General features: G+C 39.7%; 1 protein-coding gene across 13 annotated transcripts in view; it reads right to left on the reverse strand.

The window, feature by feature from the left end:
* Positions 1-16,928, reverse strand: part of LOC101165348 (adhesion G protein-coupled receptor L3) — a 315,502-nt gene extending 298,574 nt beyond the window's left edge. For 5 of the 13 annotated variants that reach the window (XM_023948941.1, XM_023948944.1, XM_023948940.1 and 2 more), the window contains exon 1: positions 16,043-16,920. The gene's annotated coding sequence lies outside the window, so the exon portion shown is untranslated. Of the gene's footprint in view, positions 1-16,042 lie in introns of all 13 variants that reach the window. The other 8 variants (XM_023948946.1, XM_023948943.1, XM_023948942.1 and 5 more) reach the window with 4 other exon arrangements.
* Positions 16,929-22,295: the final 5,367 nt, after the last annotated feature.

Raw genomic sequence — 22,295 nt, forward strand, 5'->3', positions numbered from 1 at the left:
AGCAACAAGGGCTCGACTGTCTGTCATAAGAGATTTTTACGTCCAGAGGATGTCCTCCGTTGCCACGGCAAGGCCAGAAAAGTGGGCAGTGCTGCAACTATCAATGCAGCCTCTGTGCAGGAAGATGGAGTATCACTGCAGGGAACAGGAAGGGAGTGGATGTCAGCTGCCTGAAGAGGGATATCTGACATCTCAACTCCCACTGTCTGTCATCCTGTCGTCCTGATGATGTATGGACGGTATATGGCACTGCTCAACCCAGCAGGGCCAGTCGATGCAACCACGCTGAGGAATGCTACGGTGAAATCAAGGGAGACTTTGACCCCCTGGAATGACTAAACTGCATGATGGTTGAAGGGGAAAGGCCCCCGGGAATCACGCGTTTGCTTATTTATTTCTTTTTAAAACCCTTTTGGTGCTACACAATCTTTAAGTAAATCATTGTTTTATACAACCACAAGAAAAAGTTTGTGAACTCTTTGGAATTAAATGGATTTTTGCATGTAAAAAGTCACAGTGCGGTTATGGATTGAAAAAAAAACATTCCAAAGTTTATTAAGACCTTTTTTTTTTTTGAAAAACTTAAGACCATTTGTCTATGAACCGAAGCCCAAAAGAGGAGAGGTGGTGCAACACAACTATGGCCCAAAGCCTAGAAGTAGGTCAACAACAGAACAGCTTCAGAAGAAGGAAAGATGTCATTTGAAATTTGCTAAAGAGCACTACAATGTTCCACAGCACTGGTGGCAAAATATTCCATGGACAGATGAAAATCTAAGCGGAATTCTTTGGAAAGAGAACACAACAATCAAAACCTTATCCCAACTTTAAAATATGGTGGAGGGGGTATCATGATTTGGCATTTATTTGCTGGACAAGTAGCTGTCATTTATAAAAAGGTCATTCCAAAGTTTATCGGGACATTTTACGGTAATAATCCGCCAACTGAAGCTCAAAAGAGGATGGGCGATGCAACACAACTATGACCTAAGGCAAGGAAGTAGGTCAACAGCAGAATTGCTTCAGCAGGAGAAAATATGTTTTCCATACAGCCCATTTGACATTTGCAAAAGAGCAATTGGATATCACACACAACTACAAGCGGAATATTCCGTGGACAAATTAACAACCAAAATGGAGTTCTTTGGAAAGAAAACACAATGACCAAAAATTCATCCTATCTCTAAAATATGGTGGAGGGGCCATCATGGTTTGGGGTTACTTTGTTTTCCTTTAAGGGATTTCTGTCATTAATTAAAAAAAAAGAATTTCAAAGTTTATCAGGACATTTAGCAGAAAACCATAAGATCGTCTGTCCGCCAACTCAAGCTCAAAAGAGCATGGGTGATGCAACACAACTATTACCTATAGGACAGAAGTAGGTCAACAACAGAATCACTCCGGCAGAAGAAAATACATCTTCTAGAGTGGCCCAGCCAGAGTCCTGACCTCAACTCAATTGAGATGCTGTGTAATGACCTCAAGAGAGCGATTCACACCAGACACCCCAAGAATATTGATGAAAGGAAACCGTTTTGTCAAGAGAAAAAGTCAAAAACTCCTCCTATCCGCTGTGCAGGTCTGATTTGCAACTCCAGGAAAAATTGGGTTGAAGTAATTGGTGCCAAAGGACGGGCAACAAGTTATGTACCTAAAGGTGTTTACTTACTACCTTTATGCTACTTCCTTTAAGCAGAATGATCCTTGCAGAAATCCAAGTAACTCCAAATGGTTTATATATTCTATTAACCGTACAAAAATTGTAATTTAGTCAATCATTGGTTACTTTGACTGCTTTCAAAAAGAGTTTCAAATTATTTAAATGTTTATAGAAAACAGAGTCTAGTCTTATGTAAGAACTGAGCTGCTAGGAAAACTCCAAGAAAGCCCCCTGTGATGCTTCTGCAGGAAGGTGTTGACCCCAACGAGGCAGACAAAGGACGCGATGAAAGCCTGTCGTTCTCTTTCTTCGTGTCTGAAGGCGGGTGTCTTCGTCGACGCTCGCATGCCAGTGTCGTTATCTGTTGCTTGTTATATGGCGGAACAATCTAGGCTCATGGGATTTCTTCTGAAAAAATGACTTATTACAGTCATGTGAGAAACTCTGTTACAAACCCAACAATCGCCAAACAGGTCACCATCAGCAACGCTAGCTGGATCTTTTCACGTGACAGCATAACTACTGCCCAGTGTTTTACCAATCACGAGTCACAATGGTGGGTACTTGGGTCATCAGCCCTCCATTGTCTTTTCAGCAAATTCCATCATTTAGGATAAACATAGAAAATGTAGCTAAAAGTGACAGATACCATGTCAATAGTTACATCAGTGGATGAAAGTGTTTGAGAATGGGACAGCGGAGGCACCTATACAGCAGCCACGTGTGTTGCATTCAAGAACGCGTTATACACGGATTCATGAACGCTCATTTAGCCGGTGGTGTTCACACACCAGGACAAGCACGGAGGGGTTTCTTCATCTCTTTTTTTTTTACTCTGTACTAGCTCTTGTCTGCCTCCTACATTTGGTAGAGGCTTGGTGCGAATGTCGAAGTGGTGCAAATCTCGCAAATCTTGCTCCAGGCTTTGTGCTTTACAGCAGTGGTCCCAAATCTTTTTAACGCCACGGACCGGTATGACGTCAAACAACATTTTCACGGACTGGTCTACAGCCACGGATAGGGGTAACCTATCACGTGACCGAGAAGAGCGCCTTGGCCTGCGTCAAGAGGGACATAGACGGATGGAACAGAGAATCAGGCAATTTTTCAAAATAAAACATCTTTCAGATTCCGAAATAAATAAAACGGAAGTCATGTAAGTTATTTATTCTTTTTTTGCTGCCCGGTACCAAATGGCCCACGGGCCGGTACCTGTCGGCGGCCCAGAGGTTGAGGACCGCTGCTTCACAGTTCAATTTTTGTAACTGTACGTACGTCTTGTTGTTATATAATTCCATATAGCACAAACCGCAATTAATAGTTTCTCCTTCATGGTCATGTTTACAAAGGTTAGACACTAAAGACACGTCACTACCAAATCAAGCTTTTGTACAACTTCATAAATTTACTGATTATTTATACTAAAAAACATCACATTTATAAGAAGCATCCTTTTCTTTTCTGCCTTGAAAAACTCTGCACTTTGAACAACGATACATGAGATTTTTCAAACTAAGCAGTTTGGAGGATAATGTGCCCTCCATTAGTCTGTGATTACACAACTTTACTAAAGAAGACTTCTATCATTCCCTGCTTTAGCTCCCTCTTAATGTGCAGGTTTTCATAAAGATTGAGGTCACCAAGCCCAACAAAGCTAAGCACGCTAAATCGCAGAGGCAGCAACTAGATAAGAGAAAGTGAACCTCGTTTTTTTTTTTCTTTTTTTCTGACCAATTAGTGGTCAGATCAGGAGGTCCCAACGGTCTAGGGAGGCGTAAACAGCAACCGTCATTTCCATTCATTTGTATGCGGCTGCAGGTGCACTTCCTTATTATGCATTCAAGCCGAAACCTGCCTCACAAACAGGCTATAAATTAAGTTCTTTTAGAGCTTCGCCTCAGAGAAGCATTGAATCTCTGTTTGAATCATTATCACTGGTGTAAAGTTCACAAAAATGGAGGGAAAAGGAGGCCTGAGTGCTATATATGCAAAAAAAAATGAAAATAAAGATGTGTCGTGCTGTAAAAGTCCACACAGACAAAATGCATCCGGTTTAACGGCGTTGTAAAGACCTTGATCTACAGCAGCTCTGTCAAGCAGTGTCACATTGATGGCTTTTGGATACCTTTTTACCACAAACACAGTCATAACAGAGGTTTGCTTTAAATGCTACGTTGACATTTTTTGGGTCTACGTCCGCAGAGATTGTGCCCGTTTTTTTCTCCCAGATCTTCAGAGTTAGAGTGGCAAACTCTGTGGTGCCATGAACGTGTCTTCGAATTACAGGAGTTACCACATTTTTCGTAGCATTAGGCACACTAAAAAGCTTTAATTTTTGTCAAACAAGACAGAGCAGCTTATGATTCAGAGAGCCTCATTTATGAATTAATTCTGGTTGTGTTTACTGCTGTCGAAACAATTTTGGGAGGAACCCTGCTAAAATGTCAGGATTTTTTTTATACGAGTTGAAAACAAAGATGGATGGTATTGTGAATATGCTAACGTGGCTAACGCTTCTAATGCAGCTACGGCTGTCTCAGTTTGTCCATGCATACTCATTAAATCATTCCAAATGGTCTGTCCATTCTATTTTATTGTGTTTATGATGGTAAAGTTGCTTCCGGACAGACGTATTTTCCCATTGGAGCATTTAACCAATCGCATTTCAGCTGTCCTCTGTTGCCAGGTCGGTCAAGAGCTATAGAGGCCTTCGCCATCCATTCTGAAGGTTCTGTGATGCAAAATCAATGTGGTCATTTATTTCTTTCAACCAATCAGATTTTGAGCTGGCGTTAACAGGGCCTTCTAGCAGACTGAGGCAACGTCACAGGATTCAGAGCTTCTGATTGGACAGAAGTTTCAGGAAGTCACACACACCCTTCTGATATCTGGTTACAGTGTGCTCGACTTTTGATGGACCACAAGGGGGTGTGTGTTCAGGCTCTGACTGAGGGTGCAGTGCAAACAAAGTCCTCATCTGCCAGCCCCTCACTTTGTGGTGTCTGCGGGCGGACAAACAAAAATCTCACGCGTTGAAGATCCAGAGAGAATGGCTTTGCTAGACCCAGCTGTCGCCTTAGGGAAAGTTTGTCTAACGGTGTTGTGTACTTGGTTTTTACAGTGTGTGGCATAAGCTTACAATCAGGAGACAGATTATTACTTTTTCTTTTTATTGCAAGCTCTAAGCATCACTGTGATTCTCATCATACTGAATAACAGCATCACTCGCTGTTTTAGACACAAAACAGCGAATGCTTTGTGTCCAAAAATGTCCATGAATGTTACATTATGAGCAATCACAAAAAATACAAGGTGATGATGCCATCTAAAGTGGTTTTACGCCTGTTGCCAATTGCTATGCAAGTTTTTCTTTTTTAAGAAACGACCAGAACTTGTACAAAACCAGATAAAATATGTTGATAAATAACAGCTGATCACTTTAAAGATTTAGACAAATATTTGACACAGAGCCATGAAGCACTTTTTGATCTGTATCAGTTAAAATCAGAGCTGACTGTAATGTCCTCCATGGATGATTTTGCAGGGAAAATCTCTCACTGATCTCTTTGACTTCCTTCATCAGAAAAATGCGAGTGAGATCGTGAAGCAGCCGTCCAGATTTGTGTGTTTGGCGCTGACCGTCTCGGCTCAAAAGCTAATTCAAACCTATGCAGAGACACAACTGGACAGACTCTGCTCTCAGCACTGGCCTTGATGGAATAGACAAGGACTTCTGGACGGAACTGAAGCACGATAATCTACATGACAGGGTGGTCGAACTATTTGAGGAAAGAGAGAAGGATGGATTTAGTCTTCAAATCATCAAATTTTTGATGAGTGAAATTATAAAAATTGTAATAAATAATCTTCCAAATGTATCTGCTGTAACCCGAATAGGTTCAGTCAACTCAAAATTTATGAGGAAACTAATTACATAATCTTTTTTAAGTCATCTTACTTAAAAATCACAAGTTAATCGGAACTTAGAATGTTGGAGTTGACACTAAACAACTAAATTTAAACTTTGACCTTTTACTCACACACAGTCCTCTCTGGGTCTGCCAGACCAATGGTGGGAGTTCCAATGCATGCAAACTCCTCACAGAAAGGTGTGCTGTTAGTCGGAACTTGAACCAGGGTCTTCTTGTTCTGAGGCAGGAACACTAACCGCTGTGCCACCACACAGGGCATTTCTTTATGATTTTCTTTATTTTCTTCATTTACTCAAAAGGTTTTAGTCCAATAAAGATATGACAAGTCAAAGTTGATCAGCTTATAAGTTTTAAGCTGACTTGACTTGGTTTCTACTTTTGAGTTCTATGATTATTAAATTTTTGAGCTCATTGTACTGTTCGGGTTTCCAGTGTTGTTTTCAATGTTTTTTGCTGTCTGTAGTTGCATAACGAGATTTGTTTACTGTTTTGTTTATTCAGTTTATTTAGAGGTTTAGAGGTAGATATTCAAAATGCAACTCAAAGCTCGTTTCTGCATGGTAAAATGGTTCATGAGGGGTGGAGTGATTCAGACGTGGCACCACTGAATGCCCAGGTGTGTGATGCACAGGCCTTCAGCCACCACTGGTCTCTAACAAGGTTGGGGCATAGCGTGTCACAGTAACATTTGTTTTAGCAGTGTCTGTCTGTTTTTTGCAAGTTACAAACAAGGTTGAAAGTTACGAGTACTGTGATCACGCTAATGTGGCTAATGCGTAACGTGTCACAAACAAGTTCTCGACCTACTGTGAATGCAGTTAACCCTTGTGCTATCCTAGGCACTTCAACATTGGGAGCTGGGTCATCTAGACCCACTAGACAGTGCTTTAAACCTTTTTTCTTCAATGATTTGTGATCTTCACTGGTGTCCATGGATTACATGAAATCTTTCCACCTTTTTCCACCTTTGTCATGGTAGGGAGAACACGTCAATGTAAGGGTGGGGTCATCTAAGATAGCACAAGGGTTAAAGGTAAAGTCCTAAGCGAGACAAAAGACGGTGCGCCTTATACATTGACGTAATTTCAAAAATAGACGGTGCGCTTCATAATCCTACAGAGCGGAAAATACGGTAGTATCTTGAAGAATAAAAGTACTAATTTGATCAAGAACTTCTGACAAGGTCACTTTTCTTTACCTTAGCTCTTATCTGCAGGGAAAAAGAAAGGAGAAAAAAAACACACTCCAGTACAACTAGTGCATTCTGCAATTACATCTGCAGGAGCTTGTTAATTCTAAGTGATCATGAACCCTTTCTATCTCCGCCTGAAGAGATTCTGTTAAAGCCTAGCTGCTAAGTGTTTGGACTCCCCAAGGACAACCAAAGTGTCAAAATAAGGTTGGATGGGGTGGCTAGGAGATAATTAAAATTGCAATCTTAAATGTAAGAATTTATTCAAGCAATGTTGAGGATACACTAGAACTTGACAATGAACCCGCCTCACAGCCTCTGCCTTAACTCAAAGCATAAATGAATGTGACACCGCAGCCTCAAAATGCAGCTACGACTCAGCGTTGTCCCGATTTAATAAGCAAAGAATGGCAATGAACCCTACATAGATGTCACAGACACCCAAAGCTCTTCTTCCTAAAGAATGGAATAGTTCTTTTTTCTTTACTTTGTGCCAAAGTCAATTTTTTTTGTCTCTTCACCGTGACCTAAAACAGTCTCACTGTGCCAAAGAACTGCAACAGGGCAAGTATTTGTAACCGCACCATGAAGGCGTCTGCAATATCCTGTAGTGAATTAGAAATAACTAGCATACATAACAGTGATAATAAATATCAAATCAAAGCGACATGCTTGAATTATTTACAAGCTTTGGGGCTTGTGAAGGGTGGGGTTTGCCTTGCGGAGATCACAGTTAAGATTTGTGACTGAGGTCAGGGTCTGTCTGCTTGAATATATATGCAAATGGATCTATTGTGGAAAAAGTCAGACAGTTGGGGAATTGTATGCAAAGAAAAATAAGTCCTATGGGTGTATAATGGTGATAAAGGCTTCCAATGATAACCAAGAGAATGAAAATAGTGTGCCCTTCAATTTACTTGAATTATTTTAATCCATATTCACGAAGATTGGCCTTAAATAGCTCTAAATATTCCAGAGTGGGTCCGGCTATATTCAACTTTTCATGGGCTATGTCCCAGTTCCCACCCTAATCCCTAACTACTACAAAACTATATAGTGCAGGGCTATGTAGTACCCTGGATTTTAAAAGCAATTCCGACACCATGCTCACTACTTTTTTACATTTTTTTTTAATGCCGGATATGACGTCACCGTCAAATTAACAAAGTTAAAATCTCATTGACTGTTTTGGGATGATTATTGATGAGCCCACTGTCTTCTGAAGATAAAAACATTGATGGTTTATTAAAAAAATGCATTTAAATACATTTTTTTAGCAAAAATTGTTCAGACGCAATGCATTGTGGTCTATATTTGCCAATCTAGTGACCATTGATGCAAACTTGTTTTTCGCAGAGATTTCTGGGAAATATAGTGAGTAGTGAAGGAATTCGGACACAACCTTAGTTAAAATAAAATTTTGAAAAAAACCCCAACAAAAAAAAATCTTTGTTAAAATACTCACAAAGTAAAATAACATTTTGTTAAATAATAAACTAAAGTAAATTTTAATCAATTTTTTATAATCACAAATGTAAGTTCAATATTTTAAGGGCTTGAATCAATATCTCTGAAAATAAGAATAGCGTTTATCAAGTTACCTTATCTGGGATTGAAATTAATTTAACAAATTCATTGATTCTTTTTGCAAGTTTAAACGTAAATTTTATACTTTTAAAGAACTTTTCTTTTTCTTATGAATACCTTAAATTTTTAAGTGGCTAAAATTTAAGACAAACATTTAGCTAGTAAGAAATACACAGCTCACAGAATTTTTTTTGTTGTTGTTGTAAACCTTGGTTTGTAGAATGAGACTAAATTAGTTCTGAAATGTTGAATTACTAAAAATTAGAATACTTTGTAATTAATTTGTTTTTATGTTGTTTTCATAACGATTTAAAGTTTTAGGTTTCTATGACAGAAAGCAAACCTAATTATTTTTTAACTCTTCCTTTCTACATGTCTTAACATAAGTTTTACCCCAATAAAAATCCTGAATTCTTAATAAATACCCTAACGTTTTCGAGCTAGCAGCTCAAACAAAAAGCTAGTTTAGTGGCAAAACAGTTGGCCCTTAGCAGATAGCTAAGGGCCAACTGTTACATGAGACAAAATTAGTTCTGAATAAAATTGGAATCCTTTGGAATTCATTTGTTTTTATATAGTTCATAACAATTCAGTTTAAGCTTTGTATAGCAAAAAGCAAACCTAGCAAGTTTAACTCTTTCTTTCTACATTTTTTTAACATAAATTTAACCCCATTAAAATATTGATTTCTTTATAAATACCCCAAATTTTTCAAACAAACTGTTAGCTAAGTAGCAAAATAGCGTTTAGCGGCTGACAGAAAAATGTATAGTTTGTTTTGTCAATAACGGGACACAATTAGTTCTGAAATCTTACATTTCTAAAGAATGAGTTCATAAGCCTTTTATGTTGTGTTTTCACAACTTAGAAAGAGTTTAACTTTTGATGACATAAAGCAAAACGTTAGTGGCTAGCTGCATTGTAGTTTTTAACCTAAAGTAAATTAAAGGTCAGTTAGGGCAGAGTGGTAGCCGTTGACTGTATATAGAACTGGACAGAGCGGGTGTGACGTCACCTGTATAAAATGCCTTACTTCTGGCTTCAACTAAATGAAGCCAATTCAGTCGCCATTTTTCAGCGATATGGACATCACCATGTTGGAGCCAGGCAACAGGGATTGCTTTTACTGAAGCATCCTTCTTCTTCACTTTCGGCTTCTCCCATCAGGGGTCGCCACAGCGAACGAGTCGCATGGTAGATTTGGCAATGTTTTACGCCGGATGCCCTTCCTGACGCAACCTTCTCAAACCGGGCTTGGAACCGGCAGAGGTAGAGAAGGGAACAGGGAGCAGCCCGGAGTCGAACCCTGGTTTCACGGACGGAAGGCGCCGCAAACCAGCACGAGCTAAACCGGCTCGCTTTTACTGAAGCATCCGATTGGTCAATTTATTAGTTGAATAACTTGGGACAAAGAAAAGGTATCATCAAAAAAAAAAAAGAATTACGATTAGCAAGAACATGTTAAGAAAAAGGTGAAAGAGCAAGAGCGGTGATCCAAAGTAATAGTTACTTATTTCTCAATAGAACAGGTACTTCCTATTTGGAACTCAAGAGGGGAGTGTTCAAGTTTTTTTACAGTCAACGGTGGTAGCAAAGCAATAACAGTACATCTTCCTATGCCAGATTGAATTCTGTTGTCATTTTCCCTAATGAAGCTCTAAATTCATTAGGAATTATTTATAAAATAACTGGTCAACGAGAATTATACAGAGGTTATTCAGGTGTTTTATTGCCCCTCATTGTGTTTTTCAAATGTTTGGTATCACTGCAACATCTGCACTATCCAGTATATATATAAACCCTTTATTTGATAACGTGATGCTGTAATAAACGTGTGTCAAACTTTTAAATTTCTAAAAAAAGAAGTCTTGTTGTATAGACATGAAGTTTCGCCTTATCTTTTTCAATGTTGTTACCATTTCTTCTTCTTTTAAAGAACCCCAAAATTCATATACAGTCCTTTAAAGTTCTGCAACATAAAGCAACCATTTGTCTTTTGTCTGCATCAAGCACCAGCTGAGGTTTCCATCCCAACTCTAACCCATTTCCTGCCATTTCAGTGTTCAGGGGCTTGTGAAAGCTTGTGTCGAAACCTTTGTGTTCCAACTCTTTATGAGACCAGACAGCCAAAGTGTTGAGAGGCATAGACCCTGAAGACCTTTTCTTGGCCATCAGCCGTCTTTTTCTTTTTTGTTAGCTTTTGCCCCTGCACTTGTGTGACATTCCTGCCAGAGAAAGAGCCCCAGCTGAGTGACCTGCTTCCCTTCAAACAGCATGATAACTGCAGCCTTAAAAGACCAGGGACCAGATTTTACAGAATTTAAAATGTGCATTGGTAAACCGGGTTTTTTTGTTTTTATCACCGCAGATTAAAAGACAGCTTTCAAAGAAAAACATTACAAATTCCTATAATAGCCTTTTAGCTGTCAATGAGTTTCCCTGAAGTTAGGACTACACCTATCATTTAAAGCCACAAACAGAAGCTGTCAGCCCCCCTACACATCCTCTGAAGATGTTCTCGCCATGCTTAGCATGTCAGCATCAAGCCGCGGGGATAAACAACCATTCAATTGCAAAATAAATGTTAAAATCTGTCATTTCGACAGCATGTCTTACAATCCAGAGTGCGTCTCTTATTTTCTAATTTGTCAAGCATCCCAGGCAAGGCTTCCTCTGATAAGTGTAAAAGGGAAAGAAGAAAAAAAGGATAATCTTTGCAAAATACGCATGTAAAATTCAGACAATTTAAACACAAATCTTAAACAATATTAACATTTTTTTGTTCCCCTACAAGTGAAAACTACAGGCAAACCGACGCCATGCTGCAGGTTAGAGTACGACTTGCAAGAACGACAAAAGGCAAACAAGTACCTTAGAGAAAAAACACTGAGGATCGTGTGCTTTTAGTTTAAAGCCTTATTCCTGTTTGTTCTGGCTTATGGAGGGTCATAGAGAGGGGTGGATGCATCTTAAGGGTGTCTTACAGTCTGGCGCCTAATTCCATTGTCTTGCAGTTTCCTTGAGGTTTGTACGACCACTTCAAGGGACGTCATGAAACTGTATTGGTAAATATTCGTAAGGATTTGACATGAGGGTGTTTGTGGTGTACAGTGCCCTTATGCCACACTCTAGTTATTAGTAAGGTGCGAGTACTGGCTCTTTTTATAGACCCTACGCATGGTACACACCCGGGGCTGTGCTCGAGAAATGCAAGTGGCCGTAGGACACCCGTAGAAAACCCCCATAAAGTAGACTCTATTGTCTAATTTCCAAAATTCTAAAAGGCAGTTATCACTTGAACAGATTCCCTGGGCAGTGTGCAAAACTGAATAATCCTTAAGACGTCCCTGTCCCGTCTTATCTAATTTTATACCCTTTTGTGTTGTTTAAATCTTTTTTGCTCTATGGGCTCACCCAGCAGTCTACGACATTGATAACTTGTGCGTGCCCTGTCCAGGTTTGCCCATTATTTACCTGCAAACAAGTCCGTAGCCACCCGGGACACTTATGCTACGTACACAACAGGCATGTGTGGCACGTTTAAGACGGTGAGTTTTTGTACGGCGCTTTTAGCACATGGTGGTCACACAGGTATGTCGCCTACCCGATGCTAGCACATGTACTCACGAATTGTTGTAGCGCCAACTGCAATGATTCATTTCTCCTGCGTGATCAATTTTTGTCCAGTTGGCACTTCCGTGTTTTGAAAGGGCCGCTACTCGTGCGTCACTACCAAATCCGAGTCTCTGATTGGTCAGAGTTCAACTGGTTTAACTTTCTTTACACGTTTCATTGGTGTGTGTTTTGTACGTAGAGTCCGAAAACTGACTAAAAAAAACTTGCAGAGCAACATCTGAACGCGAGAGTTTTAAACTCAGAAGCCTGAAATCTGCATATACGTGAGTTTACATAGAAAAATAATTCAAACATTCATTGGAAGTGGTCACTCCAAACATGTATTTCCAAGCCTGCCTTGAACGCAGCACGGAGGTTTTATCTTCTTTGCTTGAAGTGATGCGTGTACTGCTGCAGTTCTGTCCTATTTTCTGACTTTTGTTCCTTTCCCTCACAGTCCCACCAGGTTTCAGTTTCAATCATTTACAGCTGTTTCAGCTAATTAGTCCTCTGTGTATTTACGCTTTTTAGCTCTTTTTTAAACATCTTTTTGATCTTTTGTGCTTCAAGTCGATCTAGTTTTGCCACGTTTCAGCTTTCGTCATGTTTGAGCTCATTTATTAAAGTCTTTGTTTCTGCTACAAAGCCAGTCTCCAGAAAAAAAAGATCTTTTTCATTTTAATCCGACATTCACTTTGTGATTTCGACATGTCCACATCGTGTTTGTTTTGATTCCAAATGTCATAGTACAAAAATCCTTCGCAAATAATTCTGTTGATAGAAAATGTTCTGTTTTTTTTCCCACTGAATTGCACATTTCGGCAGAAAACAGTATTTTAAGTTAAAGAGCAAGCCACTTGTATGTGTTTTTCTGAATAAAATATATATTTAGTGTGCGCAAACACAAAATCCCAAACCCCAAAGCAAACCAAAATCATTAATGCTTTTTTTTATAAAAATACCATGTCCACATTCAGCTACTGCTTAACTGTCTCAATCAGATGTAGATCACAGTGTCTCATAACTTTTGCTGAAGTCCTCACAGGCCTTTTTCTCCTTCTGATTAACCCCCCCAGTATATTTAATCAGCAATCATAAAAGTCTCCTCACATTCAAGAAACTGGGAAAAAGCTATTTCCTGCAATAAATGCACGAACAATCAATCTTGAAAATAGCGGGCTATAAATTCTTCCCTCTGTAATTGAATAAGTGTGTGTCACTGCTGCAGGCGGCACGTCGCACCGCTGCGAATAAGCTCTGCCTTTCTTGTGAATGGTCGGCGGAGCCTGGTGTGTCACGAACTGGCGGGTTATTGTATGGACTAAACAGGGCCAAAACGCTGCACATTCCACATGTATGAAAGGGCTGCCTGTGCGGTATCCATGGCGACCAGCGGTTTAAGTAGAGATGGTGCGCTTAATCTCATCTCAACTGGACGGCATCGCCAGATGCCCACAAAAAAAACAGAATGAGGTAGACGACCTTGTTTATCAGGAGACTTTTTTAAAAGAAATTTAGTATTTTCTAGATTTTTTATGGTTTTTTTGAAGCTTCAGGCCATGTTTTGAACTTGAGTTTCAGCTTTTTGCAACATCAGCCAAGCTTCTATGTTGCTGGAGAGTTTAGCTTGCAGCTAAACTCCGCTGGTAAGATGTCCTTACCGACGAGTACACTGTCGATAACTAGCTTTAGCAAATGTTCCTTTTGAAAAAATATTTCTCCAAACTAATACGCCAAATAATGTTCACAAAATGAGCCTGAAGGTTAAAGCCGGATGGAGATTATGCAAGACCGCCTGGAGTCCTTCTAACTTCAAATTGTGCCCTCAAATGTAAGAATTTTGTGTACGACATCAATAGATGTGAGAAAAGTTGTCAATAATGCGGTTATAACAAGAACACTTTACAAGAAGAACGAAAAATTATTCGAATAAATACGCACGACATGAAAAGATTTGAGGAAAATCCCCAACAGTCTGGGTGTAACAACATTTTAGAAGAAAAATGTAATAAATTGCCCAAATAAATAAGATTTTTATGAATGAGATGAATAGTAATAAGAAAGGTTGCCAATAGTAGGGTTATTACAGGAATATTTTAGCTAAAGATTTTGTCCGAATAACTCATATTTTTTGTGTGAAATCAATGAATATAAAAACAATGTAAAAACCAATGTAAAAAATTGAACAAATACATACAATTTTTATGAGTTAGATCAGTGGTTTAAAGAAAAGTCATCAATAATAGGGTTAGAATAAGAAAATTTGAGTTAAGAATTTAAGAAATAGTCCAAAAAACTCGTATTTTTGTGCAGGAAATCAAAAGATATGACAATTTTTTTTCTAATAATAGGGTTATAACAAGAACATTTTAGAAGGAAAAATACTTTTTTTTAAAATGTAAATACAATTTTTATGAATGAGATCAATAGTTATAAGTTGCCAATAGGGCTATAATAGGAATATTTTAGATGAAAATGTAAGAAATTGTCCAAATAACTCATATTTCTGAGCATGACATCAATAAATACCAGAAAATTCAGCCAAAGGAAGTTCATAACAAGAACATTTTAGAGGGAAAATATGAAAAATTGTTCAAGTAAAGAAGATTTTTGCTGTCAACCTCAATAGATAATCGTAAGGTTAAAACTAGCAGCAATTATTGTTCACAACTAGAGAAGTAAGTTCCCAACAAATGTAGCAGGAAATGTCTTTATTACAGGATGTCTTAGCTATCAAAACATAAAAAAAGCTAAATTCTTCATTTCCACATTGAAAAAGACAGCTGCAAGTCAGCAATCCGTGCTCCAAAACACCGCAAGATAAGAGCAGCGACGACACGAGAGGCGAGGGAGCAATTATTTTCTGTTCATGCACTGCGTCCCATCAGGTATCACACCAGCGGCCGAGTTCAGCGGCGGCTCCATGAAGTAGGAACCGGATTACGCTCCACCAGGAGCAGCAGTCAGTTGAAACAAAACGGATGAGACGAGCTACAAATCCCAAAAAAACCCCAACAAAGCGCAAGTTGACATAACAGTTTAGTCACTGAGCATCAAATGTCCTCCTTGAGTTTCCCCTGGAGGGGAGTTTTTTTTCCTTTTTTTTTAAGTGCTGGTAGAGGCAAACTGTGTGTTCATGTTGTGTGTAGGTAAATGTGTGTCATCTGCTGCAGGGCAATTCCATCAATGCAGATTATGTGACAGATGTTGCCGCAGCCCCGGACAGAGGGGATATAATTGTTACAGCACGCTGGAAAGGGGAGGAAAAGCATTAAAACATAACAAAATTCATTTCTATATGTTTTTTTTTAATAATTGGAAATGTCTCTACGACATATGGCTCTTCAAGACCGCATGACTTTCAGGAAAAAAAAAAACTAAGTTCCTGTCTGACTCAACATCTGATCTGATATCTATGATGTTGGACAGAACATGTCCTTTTGTGACAGCATGAAATATTGATGCACGCTGTGCAGGATTTCTTGCTGCAGCAGAGATCCTGCCAATGAAGTTGCACTTCATTGGCACTGTAAACAACCACACCTGACTGTAAACAACTACACCTGATTAGGATAATATATATATATTTATTTATTTATTTTGGAAAGGAAAAGGTTACTTACTTTTAATGACATAGCCACAAAAAAGGTAGATTACATCTACTCCTCACACAGCTTAGGCCTGTAGAGGAATCTTTAGCATCCCATTCAAATACAGACTTTTATTTTGAAAATTTGTTATTTTTATTTAACTGAATTCGAGGCCAAATCGGTGCGTAACATATTCTAAACTCCCAAACCTGACGAATGAATTATTGTAATGGTGGGGGCAAACACTTGATAAGGGGGGTGGGGGGGGGGGGCATTTTTCTATCAGCATGCTGAGCGCTGATTGCACCTGAACGCATCAATAGCCAGGTTAAAGTAATTAAGGATGGATTTGTGCGTCAAGCGCCTTTTTTTTTTTTTGATCCGCTGCGGGGAGAAATTCATTCATGGACTGCTGCGGACAACATCCACGCGTGGATTTTAATGTGGAGGCACGTCACACACTCACCGCGCATTTAGAAACGACTGCGTCCTCGAAATGCGAAGGTTTCTTCTTCCCCCCACGCGAATCCAAAGTCGCTCCACTAAAGAAAATAATTTTAGAAAAAAAAAATCGCCTTTATCTGATGTGACTGCGGATCCACGAGCCAAACCGTATCCACGGACTGTCCCTTAACATCCTTTGTGAGCCCGAAAGGCGTCCTCCTCCTCCTCCTGCGCGCGTGGCTTCATCACGTCCCGGCAGCCTCGGGGAGCCAAGCGCGCGCGGCTCCTCTCAGCGCACCAAAAAAAATAAAGGGGGTGAGAATCCAGGAGATGCTAGGATCACTATTATCAATATCAGAGGAAACGAGGAAGGTTGGGAATGACAGAAGCTCCACGGAGGGCTGGAAAAGTTCTCTCTGTGCTCCAAAAGGGAAAAAATAAGAAAAAAAGAAAGAAATCTGCGCTCTCGGTGACTATGACAAACCAATTGTGCGCACTGGCTGAGAGTAAATCTGTCTGAAAAGCGAAGGGGGAGAAGGAGGAGGAGGGGGGGAGTTGGAGAGCCAGTGGAAAGGTGAGGAGGAACCTCGGATGTGCCGCTCTCACCGAATACTCGGGCTCCATCTAGCAGCGGAGACGGAATAACGCGCTGCCAGGCAACGGAGCCGGCGCACTGGCCGCCCCAGGCGGTGCAGGGCCAACACATGTCTTATTGTATTCTGCGCGCGCACCTGCGACTGCAATATTAGGGTTAAGAGCTCTATGAAGGTTTTTCTGTTGTTGATTTTTTTGGAGACCCAACCAAAAGAGTGTGGATGAATCATCCCAGGTTCTGAATTGATCCACTCCGAGCAGATCTCTGACTTATTGGTTGTCTGTTTAATGATTTGGGTTTTCCCTTTTATTCTTACTAAAAGAAACTAAAAGGTCCATTTATCTCTGGTTCCAGAATCAAAATTGTATACAAATTGCTTTGAAAATATTGAAAGTTCTATTGTAAAATTACACATGGTAACATATCAGTTGGACTAGCGCATTAGAAACCAGCAGGGTTCATTTCTCTAATGGCGTGCTGAGCTTCATCCAGTGTGAGTCTGGGTCTCCCAGTCTCGGTACCCAGCCTGGATAAAAAACAGTGTTGTGTCAGGAAGGGCATCCGGCATAAAAACTCTCTGCTAAACCACCTGTGCAAATCAGTGAAAGCTGATTCGCTGTGGTGAGCCCCCGAAGGGACGTGTGGAAAGACGAACAACAACATCTACAACATACACAACAATTTGCCATTTAATTTAGCCTAATGTTGTGAACGAAATGTTCGCATATACACTGAATACAAAGAAAAACACAACAGTTCACTTTTTGCTCCGATTTGTCATGAGATGAGCATACATAAAATAAATGTTCTCAAACATGTTTACAAGTCTGTATAAATCTGTGATCTCCAAAAACAGATTAGTATCTGGTCAGCCTCATGCAGTGCAACACATCAGTTGATCAGGTTTGTCGAGTTGTCTATAAAGGTGGTGGGGTTATGGTATGGGCAGGCGTATGTTAGGGCCAAAGAACATAGGTGCATTTTATCGATAGCATTTTGAATGTACAGAGATGCGTGATGAGATCCTGAGGCCCATTGTTGTGCCATGCATCTAAGAACACCCCCTTCATGTTGCAGCATTATAATGGGCGGCCCCGTGTTGCAAGGATCTGTAAACAATTCTTGGAAGCTGAAAACATCCCAGTTCTCGCATGGCCAGCAGTCTGTCACCCATTGAGAATATTTGGGATGCTCTAGATCGGCATTACAACAGCGTCTGCCAGTTCCTGCTGAAATCCAGCAACTTCAAACAGCCATTAAATAAGGAATAGACCAACACTGCACAGGCCGCAGCCTGATCAACTCTATGCAAAAGAGATGTGTTGCACTGCAGGACGCAAATGGTCGTCAAACCACATACTGACCAGTTTTCTCAGTCCCCAGTCCCAATAAAAACAAAACGGCACCTTCAAGAGTGTTTTTTCATTGATGCCAGTCTAAGGCGCACCTGTGCAATGTTGTTTAATTAGCATCTTGATATGTACACCTGTGAGATGGGATAGATTATCTCAGCAAAGAAGTGCTCACAATCATCTATCTATTTGGGAACAATAGATCAGGATGGAAATTATAATCTAGTGTATGTAAAAATGTTACAGATCGCTCTCTCTTTATCTATATCTATATATCTATATATCTATATTTATATATATATCTATATATATATATATATATATATATATATATATATATATATATATATATATATATATATATATATATATATATATATATATATATATATGTATGGGGTGGCCGTGGTGGAGTGGTAGGGTGGTCGACCTCTGATTGGAAGATTCCAGGTTTAATTCGCGCCTTGCACGCCCATGTGTGGAAATGTCCTTGGGCAAGACACTGAACCCCACCTTGCCTCTGGTGGATGGTTGGTGCCAGTGTTTGGCAGCGGAGCCAGCGTGTGAATGTATATAGTCACCAAAACCATCAAGCACTACAAAGAAACTGGCTCACATGCAGACCACCCCAGGAAAGGAAGACCAAGAGTCATCTCTGCTGTGGACGATATGTTCATCCAAGTCACCAGCCTCAGAAATGGCAGGTTAACAGCAGCTTAGATCAGAGACCTGGTCAATGGCACACAGAGTTCTAGCAGCAGACACATCTCTACAACAACTGCTAAAAGGAGACTGTGTGAATCTGGCCTTCATGGTATAATATCTGCTATAAAACCACTGCTAAAGAAAAGCAACAAGCAGAAGAGACTTGTTTGGGATCAAGAACACAAGGAATAGAAATTAGACCAGTGGAAATCTGTGCTTTGGTCTGACGAGTCTAAATTTGATATTTTTGCTTCCAACCACCATGTCTTTGTGCGACACAGAAAAGGTGAACGGATGGACTCTATATGCCTGGTTCCCACCGTGAAGCATGGAGGAGGAGGTGTGATGGTGTGGGGGTGCTTTGCTGTTGGGGATTTATTGCAAATTGAAGGCATACCAAAGCATTATGGCTACCACAGCATCTTGCAGCAGCATGCTATTCCATCTGGTTTGCGTTTAGTTGGACCATCATTTATTTTTCAACAGCACAATGACCCCAAACACACCACCAGACTGTGTAAGGGCTAGTTGACCAAGGAGAGTGATGGGGTGCAGCCCCAGATGACCTAGCCTCCACAGTCACCGGACCTGAACCCAATCGAGATGGTTTGGGGTGAGCTGGACCGCAGAGTGAAGGCAAAAGGGCCAACAAGTGCTAAGCATCTCTGGGAACTCCTTCAAAACTGTTGGAAAACTGTTGGAAAACCTCTTGAAGCTCATCAAGAGAATGCCAAGAGTGTGCAAAGCAGTAATCAAATCAAAAGGTGGCTACTTTGAAGAACCTACAATATGACATATTCTCAGTTGTTTCACACTTTTTTGTTATGTATATAATTCCACATGTGTTAATTCACAGTTTTGATGCCTTCAGTGTGAATCTACAATTTCCATAGTCATGTAAATAAAGAAAACTCTTTGAATGAGAACGTGTGTCCAAACCTTTGGTCTGTACATACATACATACATACATACATTTCTTTTACTCTCTCCCTCTATGTATATGTGTGTGTGTTTGTTTTTTTGTGTGTTATACATATATACATATACTGTCTATATATATATATATATATATATATATATATATATATGTGTGTGTGTGTGTGTGTGTGTGTATTTATATATGTGTGTGTGTGTTAAATATATAGAAAAACACGTCTTATACGTGTGTGGATATTAGAGGTGTTAGAAAAAAATCAATTTGGCAATATATCGCGATACTTTATTTGGCGATACTTGTTTCGATTTAAAATGCTGTCAGGATGATATTTATTTAATTATTTTTTAGCGCTCTTCAGTGAGTGACTCTTGTTTCCCACTTTAACCTCCGACAGCTAGTTGGCAGCAGAGCGCACAAAGCCTCTTTGAGCAGCTCTACACCGCACAAAACAACAGGAAGACCTCGCCCAGAGGCAGCTTTTTTCGTTGTAATGAGACATGAACTACTTTGTTTTTACTTGGGAGGGGTACCGTACTGAAACTCTGTACCATGTTGCTGCCAGCAACATATAAAAACGCGGGTTGCGGTGCTTTGTACTGGACTCAGATAAGAACCAGTGAAGCACTGCAGCTGCACAGCGGCTAATAGGCTAACGCACTTAGCAACAACCAAAATGCTATCGGCAAAGCGTGCCAAAGTTCTGCTGAACCTCCCAGCATGGATTCTAGTTCAGCAACCCAATCGATCGAAATTATTTGTACAACGCTCTGAAAAAAGGCCGACATTGTGGCGATCAGCGTTACTTTACTTCTGCGTGAGAAAGCGTGGCTGTAGCGGTGCAGTGTAGAAATGTAAACAAAGCATCTTTGTCACATAAAAGGAAGTTTCCTTTACCCTGTCATGCTGCCTCATCATCACACTTTATTGTTCCTGGAAAGAGTTAGTGCCCCCCTTTTATTTTTGAAACCCCATTCAGGCTCCTGAACCGTTAAGTACTGGAGAAGGTACATTAAGTAATATTGAAAATAAAAAGCTCTTTATGTTATTTTATTATTTTACATTTTATTTTATTATTTTATTGATTTTACGTTGATTTTTTCTATGATGTATTGTGATTTTAATGCATTTTTCTGTTTTGTGAAGCACCTTGAATTACTTTGTGTACAAATAAACTTGCCTTGCCTTGCCTTTATTTCCCCGATCATACTTTTACAACCTTTTTGGTTACGACACATTCATTCTTTGTTTTTCTCTTATACTGAAATATATTTTGTGGTGGAAATCAGACGATGCTGACTGTTCCCTTTTCTATATTTTAAGTTACCAAAATAAAAGCACTACAAATATGTCTGGTTAAAAGAAACTTATATTTAAGACACAGTTGCAGTGCTTATATTGTGATTATTAAAATACTAAATTTGACAATTTTATTGAAATGAAAGATGTATTGAAATTCTAAGTCATATTTTTTTTTAAAAGAGAAAAAATGTGTTCCGGTACAATCTCGGGATATGTATTGTATTGTGGGACGTGTATCAGGATACCATACCATACCCCCAGACTCTTACCAATCCACACCCCTAGTGTATAAACTTGTGTTTTGCCTGTATGTGCTTAAAAAACTCAAAATGTTAACAATAATTCTTTCATTACCTTATATAACAATCGTATGTTGATTTAAAGTGGGCTTGAACTACATTCAGCTTTTCTTTCAGGTACATCTACCTCACATTCAGTAGATACACTCCTTGAATTACAAGTTCAATTTGTGCCGCAGAATTGTTGGACCATTGCAGACACAATGAGAGAAGACGGCTGCCGACGTACAAACTCATCTGATGAACTTTGAATGCTGCAGCAGCTGCACCACATCTCCAGCTGGAGCCAGCCCTCACCCTCTCAATCATCCCACAGCCTATTAATCACTTCAATAATCCTAATTGCAATCAAACAATATGTAATCATCCAATCACTCATAAGGGCTTCGCTAATGAGGACACACAAACACGGAGATTGTCGAGACGATTTTTTTTGTCCTTGTTTTAACTCTAAGAAGCACCTTCAATCATTGATGAAAAGGAACTTGGGTTGAAGGATGTTGCCTTATCTGCTCCCTGGCGCCGCTTTCAGTGCATTCTGCCGAATGGATTTTTTTTGTCAGTAAAGGGCCAAAAACTGCTTGCCATTACGCCTGCATAAAACCCAGAAATCTTCAAAGAAACTTTATAAATGCCATGTAATGCACTCCCCCTCTATATAGCACATAAACACAAATTACAAAGTAATAGCGTGTGCATTAGCATAATCATAAATAGGATACCCCCAATATTTAAAGAGAGGTTTCTAAAGGGAAAAATATAGAATACATGTCAAATATGAGATCAGCCTTTTCTCAACTTTTAACACTTCTGGTGATTAAAGTGTATACAGCTTTCACCCTGTACAGTAATGGAGCTGCATTTCAAAAATATGGAAATGGAGACAAGTTAAGAAATCCTCTATCTCTGGTTTTACTGCGAAGGAACGGAATCACGCAAGTGAACGGAAATGTCCCTGAACAGCATGAATGCAGCAGCCTTCTTTGATAGTGTTTTGAAGAGTGAAACAGAACAGGAATTAATGGCGTTTGTGTTTTATGCGAGTTGGTCGGAACTCTCATCAGAAACCGTTCAAGGAAAAAGCTTTG

This window comes from Oryzias latipes, chromosome 18, assembly GCF_002234675.1.
Source record: "Oryzias latipes chromosome 18, ASM223467v1".
Classification (NCBI taxonomy): Eukaryota; Metazoa; Chordata; class Actinopteri; order Beloniformes; family Adrianichthyidae; genus Oryzias; species Oryzias latipes.